Raw genomic sequence first — 9,789 nt, 5'->3', positions numbered from 1 at the left:
TGATTCTGAGTCCAGAGTGCTATTTAGGGCATTGCCATTCTATGAGTCTGCTATGTATCCCACTTCCCATGTTGGATTGTTCTCTCTTTTTAAATATTATCAGTTATTATTAGTAGACACTAGTCTTGTTTATGTGATCCTTTTGACACTTAATCCTATCTTTATGATCAATTATGAACTTCAACTGATCACCTTGACTAATAAGATGGCATTTGAACATGCCACCTTGATGAGATTGATTTGGAATCACCTGGCATGTTTCTAGCTCTGCCATTAGGGGTAGGTCTGAGTGACCATTTGCAAAATTGTACATCTCCTCTCTCACTTATTCCCACTCTTATATTTAACAGGGATCACTTTTCAGTTAAATTTAAACACCTAAGAATAATTGTGTGTTAATTAAAGAGTTCTACCAATGGTATTATTTAGAACAAAAAAATACTCAAAGGAATAGAATAGTAAGTTGTTCCTCCACAGTAAGGACTAGGGAAGATCAAGTCATTGTTTCTCATGGTGTCCATTTCACTTCAACGGGTTATCTTTTAGGTACTCATTTAGTTGTAACCAATCAAGGAGAACATATGATATTTGTCCTTTTGGGACATGACTCAGCATGATATTTTCCAGGTTCCTCCATTTTGTATCAAATGACCAGATTTCATTTTTTTTTACTACTGTATAGTATTCTATAGAGTACCTATCCCATAATTTCTTTATCTAGTCTTCTGTTGATGGGCATTTAGGTTGATTCCATATCTTAGCTATTGTGAATTGAGCTGCAATAAACATGGAGGTGCAGACAGCTCTTTTATTTGCCAATTTAATTTCCCTCGTGTAAATTCTCAGGAGTGGGATGGATGGGTCATGTGGAAGGCTATATTCAGGTTTCTGATGAATCCCCAAACTGACTTCCATAGTGGCTTTACCAGTTTGCATTCCCACCAACAATGGATTAGTGTCCCGTATTCCCCCACATCCTCACCACCATTTGTTGTTGATTTCTGTATGTAAGCCATTCTAACTGGGGTAAGGTGAAACCTCATTGTGGTTTTGATTTGCATTTCTCTGATGGCTAGTGATCTTGAAATTTTTTTTCATGTATCTGTTGGCCATTTGGATTTCCTCTTTTAAAAAATGTCTATTGAGGTCCTTGGCCCATCTCTTAAGTGGGTTGTTTGTTTTGTTGTGGAGTTTCTGGATCTTTTTGTAGATTCTGGTTATTGATCCTTTATCAGTTGCATACTTTGCAAATTTTTAACCCATTCTGTTGGTTGCCTCATCACTTTCCTGTTACTTTTGCAGTACAGAACCTCTCAATTTTTTGTTATCCTAATTGTTAATTCTGGCTTTGACTGCCTGTGCCTCTGGGGTATTTTCCAAGAAGTCTTTGCCTGTGCTTATATCTTGAAGGGTTTCTCAAAAGTTCTCTAATAATTTGATGGTATCAAATCATAGATTTAGATCTTTAATCCATGTTGGGTGGATTTTTGTGTAAGGTGTAAAGTAGGGGTCTTGGTTCATGCTTCTGCATCTGGAAATCCAGTTTTCCTAGCACCATTTGTTGACTAGACTGTCCTTGCTCCAGGAATTGATTTTAGATCCTATATCAAATATAAGTTGGCTGTAGATGTTTGGATTCATTTCTGGTATTTCTATTCTGTTCCATTGGTCTATTCATCTGTTTCCACACCAGTACCATGCTGTTTTGATAACAGCTGCCCTGTAGTATATCCTGAAATCTGGTACAGTGATATCTCCAGCTTTGTTTTTTGTACAAGATTGCTTTAGCTATTTGAGGTCTCCTGTGCCTCCATATGAATTTCAGCATCATTTTTTCCAGATCTGAGAAGAATGTCTTTGGTATTTTGATTGGTATCACATTGAATGTATAAATTGCTTTTGGGAGAATGGACATTTTGATGATATTGATTCTTCCATTCCATGAGCATGGAAGATTTTTCCATTTTTTGGTATCTTCTTCTATTTCTTTCTTTAATTATTTGTAATTCTCATGTAGAAATCTTTGACAACCTTTGGTTAAGTTTATTCCAAGGTATTTGTTTTGTAGCTATTGTGAATGGGATTGATCTTAGAAAGTCTTTTCAGCCATGGCATTGCCTGTGTATACAAAGACTGTTGATTTTTGTGCATTGATTTTATATCCTGCTACTTTGCCAAACTCTTCAATGAGTTCCAATAGTCTCTTAGTAGAGTTCTTTGGATCCCCTAAATAAAGAATCATATCATCTGCAAAGAGGGATAGTTTGACTTCTTCCTTCCCAATTTGTATCCCATTAATTTCTTTTTTTTATGTCTAATTGCTCCAGCTAAAACTTCCAATATATATTGAATAGCAATGGTAAGAGTGGGCATCCCTGTTTGGTACAAGATCTCGATAGGAATGCCTCCAATTTTTTCCCATTCAATAGGATGCTACCATGTGTTTTTCATCAATTGCCTTGATTATGTTGAGGAATTTTCCTTCTATACCCAGTTTGCTTAGAATTTTCATCATGAAAGGGTGTTGTATTGTATCAAATGCTTTCTCTGCATCCATTGAGATAATCATATGGTTTTTCTTCTGCAGTTTGTTAATATGGTGTATCACATTAATTGGTTTGCAAACATTGAACCATCCCTGCATACCAGGGATAAATCCCACTTCGAATGGGTGGGTGATCTTTTTGATTTGTTGTTGAAATCTATTGGCCAGAATTTTATTGAGGATTTTTGCATCTATGTTCATCAGGGAAATTGTCTGTAATTCTCTTTCAATGCTGCATCTTTTTCTGGCTTAGGGATTAAGGTGATACTGGCTTCATAGAAAGAATTTGGGAGGATTCCCTCTTTTTTGATTGTTCTGAATAGTTTAAGAAGAATTGGCGTTAGTTCTTCTTTAAATGTCTGGCAGAATTCAGCAGTGAATTCTTCAGGTCCCGGGCTTTTCTTCGTTGGGAAGGCCTTTGTTAGTGATTCAATTTCTGTCTCAGTTATGGGTCTGTTTAGGTTTTCTATGTCTTCATGGTTCAATTTAGGTAGGTTGTATATGTCCAGGAATCTATCTATTTCTGATAGGTTTCCTTGTTTGCTGGCATACAAGTCCTTGTAGTAATTTCTGATGACTCTTTTTATTTCTGTGGTGTCTGTTGTTACGTTTGCTTTTTCATCTCTGATGTTATTGATTTGGGACTTTCCTCTTTTTTTATTTAGTTGGGCAATAGTATGTCAATTTTGTTTATTTTTTCAAAAAACCAGCTCTTCATTTGGCTGATCTTTTGTAATGTTTTTTCGATTCAATTCTGTCGATTTCTTCTCTAATTTTAATTATTTCTTTTTTCTCCTTCTAGTTTTTGGCCTGGTTTGCTGCAGTTCTCCTAAATTTTTCGGATGCATTGTTAGTTCATTTGTTTGGTGCCTTTCCAATTTCTTTTTTTTAATCTTTTTTTTCATTTATTAAACTTTTATTTAATGAATATAAATTTCCAAACTACAGCTTATGGGTTACAATGGCTTCCCCCCTCCCATAACTTCCCTCCTACCCGCAACCCTCCCCTTTCCCGCGCCCTCTCCCCTTCCATTCACATTAAGATTCATTTTCAATTCAACTTTCCTCTTAAGACTGTTTTTGCTGTGTCCCATAAGTTTTGATATGTTGTGTTATTGTCCTCATTTATTTCCAAAAAGTTTTTGATTTCTTTTTGGATGTCTTCTATGACCCACTGTTCATTCAGGAGCATGTTGTTCAGTCTCCAAGTGTTTGCATATACTTGAGGTTTTCCTGAGTTGCTATTTTCTAGCTTGATTCCACTGTGGTCTGAAAAGCTGCATTGTATGATTTTGATTCTTTTGAATTTGCTGAGACTTGCTTTATGGCCTAGTATGTGGTCAGTCCTAGAGGAAGTCCCATGTACTGCTGAGAAGAATGTGTATTCTTTAAGTCCCGAATGAAAAGTTCTGTAGATATCTGTTAGATCCATTTGGTCTATAGTGTTGATTAAATCTGCTGTTTCCTTGTTGATCTGCCTGCTTGGTCTGTCTATTGTCGACAGTGAGGTATTGAAGTCCCCCAATACTATTATATTGGAGTCTCAGTCTCCCTTTAAGTTCCTTAATATATCTTTTAAATAAACTGGTGCCCTGTAATTTGGTGCATATACATTTATATTAGTTACATCTTCCTGTTGAATTGATCCCTTAATCATTATATAGTGCCCCTCTTTGTCTCTTTTAACAGTTTTTGTCTTAAAATTTATTTTATCTGATATTAAGATGGCTACACCATCTCTTTTTTCATTTCTGTTGGCATGAAATATCTTTTTCCAACCCTTCACTTTCAGTCTGAATGCATCTTTGTTGGAGATTTGTGTTTCTAGTTCGCAGCAAAGAGATGGGTTTTGTTTTTTAATCAAATTAGCCAGTCTGTGTTTTTCACATACATTTTCATATACATTAAATGTGATTATTGATAAGTAGTGACTTTGCCTTGCCATTTTCCCAAAGATATTTCTAATATATACTTTGAACTTGATGTGATCTTTTACTGTGAGGTTTTCTTCCTTTCCCTTATTTTGTACTGATGACTGTGTTTCTGTGTTTCTGTGTGTAACACATCTTTAAGCATCTTTTGCAGGGCTGGATGAGTGGTGACAAATTCTTTTTTTTATTAAACTTTTATTTAATGAATATAAATTTCCAAAGTACAGCTTATGGGTTACAATGGGTTCCCCCTCCCAAAACTTCCCTCCCACCCACAACCCTCCCCTTTCCCACTCCATCTCCCCTTCCAATCACATCATGATTCATTTTCAATTCTCTTTATATACAAAAGATCAGTTTAGTATAAATTAGGTAACGATTTCAACCGGTTGCCCCCATATAGCAACACAAAGTGAAAAAAAAATACTGTTGGAGTACTAGTTACAGCATTAAATAAGAGTGTACAGCACATTAAAGGCAGAGATCCTACATAATATTTTTTTAAAAATTAATTAATTTTCTATGCCATTTCCAATTTAACACCAGGTTTTTTTTTCATTTCCAATTATCTTTATATACAGAAGATCGATTCAGTATATAATTAGTAAAGATCTCATCAGTTTGTACCCACGCAGAAACACAAAGTGTAAATATACTGTTTCAGTACTAGTTATAGCATCACTGCACATTAGACAACACATTAAGGACAGATCCCACATGGGATGTAAGTACACAGTGACTCCTGTTGCTGAGTTAACAATTTGACACTCCTGTTCATGGCGTCAGTAATCTCCCTAGGCTCTAGTCATGAGTTGCCAGAGCTATGGAAGCCTTTAGGGTTCGCTGACTTTGATCTTATTCCGATAGGGTCACAGTCAAAGTGGAAGTTCTCTCCTCCCTTCAGAGAAAGGTACCTCCTTCTTTGATGGCCCCGTTCTTTCCACTGGGATCTCACTAACAGAGATCTTTCATTTAGGTCTTCTTCTTTTTTTCTTTTCCATGGTATCTTGGCTTTCCATGCCTACAATACTCTCATGGGCTCTTCAGCCAGATCCGAATGCCTTAAGGGCTGATTCTGAGGCCAGAGTGTTGTTTAGGACATCTGCCATTCTATGAGTCTGCTGTGTATCCCACTTCCCATGCTGGATCTTTCTCTCCCTTTTTGATTCTATCAGTTAGTATTAGCAGACAGTTGTCTTGTTTGTGTGATCCTTTTGTTTCTTAGGCCTATCCAAGCCATCGAATGTGAACTGAAATTGATCACTTGGACTAGTGAGATGGCATTGGTACATGCCACCTTGATGGGATTGTATTGGAATCCCCTGGCACATTTCTAACTCCATCATTTGGGGCAAGACTGATTGTGCATGTCCCAAACTGTGCATCTCCTCCCTCTCTTTTTCCACTCTGAAATTTAACAGGGATCACTTTTCAGTTAAATTTTAAACACCTAAGAATAATTGTGTGTTAATTACAGAGTTCAACCACTAGTACTAGAACAACAACAACAAATACTAAAAAGGATAAAGTATTACATTGTACATCTAAAGTCAGGACAGGAGCTGATCAGTTCATTGTTGCTTATAGTGTCCATTTCACTTCAACAGGTTTCCCCTTTGGTGCTCAGTTGTCACCGATCAGGGAAAACAAATGATATTTGTCTCTTTGGGACTGGCTTAATTCACTCAGCATGATGCTTTCCAGATCCCTCCATCTTGTTGCAAATGACTGGGTTTCATTGTTCCTTACTGCTGTATAGTATTCTATGGAGTACATGTCCCATAATTTCTTTATCCAGTCTACTGTTGATGGGCATTTGGGTTGGTTCCAGGTCTTAGCTATTGTGAATTGGGCTGCAATAAACATTAATGTGCAGATGGCTTTTTTATTAGCCAAATTAATTTCCTTTGGGTAAATTCCAAGGAGTGGGATGGCTGGGTTGTATGGTAGGGTTATGTTCAGGTTTCTGAGGAATCTCCAGACTGACTTCCATAGTGGCCTAACCAGTTTGCATTCCCACCAACAGTGGGTTAGTGTCCCTTTTTCCCCACATCCTCTCCAGCATCTATTGTTGGTAGATTTCTGTATGTGAGCCATTCTCACTGGGGTGAGGTGAAACCTCATTGTGGTTTTGATTTGCATTTCCCTGGTGGCTAGTGATCTTGAACATTTTTTCATGTGCCTGTCGGCCATTTGGATTTCCTCTTTTGAAAAATGTCTATTGAGGTCCTTGGCCCATCTCTTCAGTGGGTTGTTTTTTCTGTTGTTGTGGAGTTTCTTGATTTCTTTGTAGATTCTGGTTATCAACCCTTTATCTTTAGTATAGTTTGCAAATATTTTTTCCCATTCTGTCGGTTGCCTCTTCACTTTCCTGACTGTTTCTTTTGAAGTACAGAAACTTCTCAATTAGATGCAATCCCAAATGTTAATTTTGGTTTTGACTGCCTGTGCTCCTGGGGTCTTTTCCAAGAAGTCTTTGCCTGTGCCTATATCTTGCAGAGTTTCTCCAATGCTCTCTAATAATTTGATGGTTTCGGGTTGTAGATTTAAGTCTTTAATCCACGTTGAGTGAATTTTTGTGTAAGGTGAAAGGTATGGGTCTTGCTTCAAGCTTCTGCACGTGGAAATCCAATTTTCCCAGCACCATTTATTGAATAGGCTGTCCTTATTCCAGGGATTAGTTTTGGATCTTTGATCAAATATAAGTTGGCTGTAGATGTTTGGATTGATTTCTGGTGTTTCTATTCTGTTCCATTGGTCTATCCATCTGTTTCTGTACCAGTACCATGCTGTTTTGATGACAACTGCCCTGTAGTATGCCCTGAAATCTGGAATTGTGATGCCTCCGGCTTTGTTTTTGTTGTACAAGATTGTTTTGGCTATTCGAGGTCTTCTGTGTCTCCATATGAATTTCAGCATTATTTTTTCCAGATCTGAGAAGAAGGTCTTCGGTATCTTGATTGGTATTGCATTGAATGTATAAATTGCTTTTGGGAGAATAGACATTTTGATGATATTGATTCTTCCAATCCATGAGCATGGAAGATTTCTCCATTTTTTGGTATCCTCTTCTATTTCTTTCTGTAAGGTTTTGTAGTTTTCATCGTAGAGATCTTTAACATCCTTGGTTAAGTTTATTCCAAGGTATTTGATTGTTTTTGTAGCTATTGTGAATGGGATTGATTTTAGAAGTTCTTCCTCAGCCGTGGCATTGCCTGTGTATACAAAGGCTGTTGATTTTTGTGCATTGATTTTATATCCTGCTACTTTGCCAAACTCTTCGATGAGTTCCAGTAGTCACTTAGTAGAGTTCTTTGGGTCCCCTAAATAAAGAATCATATCATCTGCAAAGAGGGATAGTTTGAGTTCTTCCTTCCCGATTTGTATCCCTTTAATTTCTTTTTCTTGCCTAATAGCTCTGGCTAAAACTTCCAGAACTATATTGAATAGCAGTGGTGAGAGTTTGCATCCCTGTCTGGTACCAGATTTCAGTGGAAATGCTTCCAACTTTTCCCCATTCAATAGGATGTTGGCCGTGGGTTTTTCATATATTGCTTTGATTGTATTGAGGAATGTTCCTTCCATACCCAGTTTGCTTAGAGTTTTCATCATGAAAGGGTGTTGTATTTTATCAAATGCTTTCTCTGCGTCTATTGAGAGAATCATATGGTTTTTCTTCTGCAGCCTGTTAATGTAGTGTATTACGTTGATTGTTTTGCGGACGTTGAACCATCCTTGCATACCAGGGATAAATCCCACTTGGTCTGGTTGGATGATCTTTCTGATGTGTTGTTGCATTCTATTGGCCAGAATTTTATTGAGGATTTTTGCATCTATGTTCATCAGGGATATTGGTCTGTAATTCTCTTTCAATGCTGCATCTTTTTCCAGCTTAGGAATTAAGGTGATGCTGGCTTCATAGAAAGAATTTGGGAGGATTCCCTCTTTTTTGATTGTTCTGAATAGTTTGAGAAGAATTGGAGTTAGTTCTTCTCTAAATGTCTGGTAGAACTCAGCAGTGAATCCCTCTGATCCTGGGCTTTTCTTTGTTGGGAGGGCCTTTATTACTGTTTCAATTTCTGTGTCAGTTATGGGTCTGTTTAGGTTTTCTATGTCTTCCTGGCTCAATTTAGGGAGGTTGTATGTGTCCAAGAATCTGTCCATTTCTGATAGATTTCCCTGTTTGCTGGCATACAAGTCCTTGTAGTAATTTCTGATGATTCTTTTTATTTCTGTGGTGTCTGTTGTTATGTTTCCTTTTTCATCTCTGATTTTATTGATTTGGGTCTTTTATCTTTTCTTTTTAGTTAGTTGGGCCAATGGGGTGTCAATTTTGTTTATTTTTTCAAAAAACCAGCTCCTCGTTTGGCTGATTTTTTGTAATGTTTTTTGGATTCAATCCTGTTGATTTCTTCTTTGATTTTAATTATTTCTCTTCTCCTACTGGGTTTGGGTTTGGTTTGCTGCAGATTTTCTAGATCCTTGAGATGACTTGAAAGCTCATCTATTTGGTGCCTTTCCAATTTCTTGATGTAGGCACCTATTGATATAAACTTTCCTCTTAACACTGCTTTTGCTGTATCCCATAGGTTTTGGTATGTTGTGCTGTTATCCTCATTTACTTCCAGAAAATTTTTGATTTCTCTTTTAATTTCTTCTATGACCCATTGTTCATTCAGGAGCATGTTGTTCAATCTCCAGGTGTTTGCACATGCTCTAGAGATTCCCGAGTTGCTAATTTCCAATTCCATTCCTTTGTGGTCTGAGAAATTGCATGGTATGATTCTAAATCCATTGAATTTGCTGAGACTTGCTTTATGGCCTAGTATGTGGTCAATCCTAGAGAAGGTTCCATGTACTGCTGAGAAGAATGTAAAGTCCTTAGATGTAGGATGAAATGTTCTATAGATATCTGTTAGATCCATTTGGGCTATAGTGTCATTTAAATCTACTGTCTCCTTGTTGATCTTCTGTCCTGTTGATCTGTCTATCTCTGCGAGTGGAATATTGAAGTCCCCCAGTACTATTGTATTGGTGTCTAAGTCTCCCTTTAAGTCCCTTAACAAGTCTTTTAAATAAGCTGGTGCCCTGTGATTAGGTGCATATACATTGATAATCATTATATCTTCCTGTTGAATGGATCCCTTAATCATTAAATAGTGCCCCTCTTTGTCTCTCCTAACAGTTTTTGTGGTAAAGTTTATGGTGTCCGATATTAAGATGGCTATGCCCGCTCTTTTTTCATTTCTGTTGGCATGGTATATCTTTTTCCAGCCTTTCACTTTCAGTCTGTATGCATCATTGTTGGAAAGA

This window comes from Lepus europaeus, chromosome 3 (genome assembly GCF_033115175.1).
Source record: "Lepus europaeus isolate LE1 chromosome 3, mLepTim1.pri, whole genome shotgun sequence".
Lineage (NCBI taxonomy): Eukaryota > Metazoa > Chordata > Mammalia > Lagomorpha > Leporidae > Lepus > Lepus europaeus.
Note: the sequence above shows the minus strand (reverse complement) of the source record.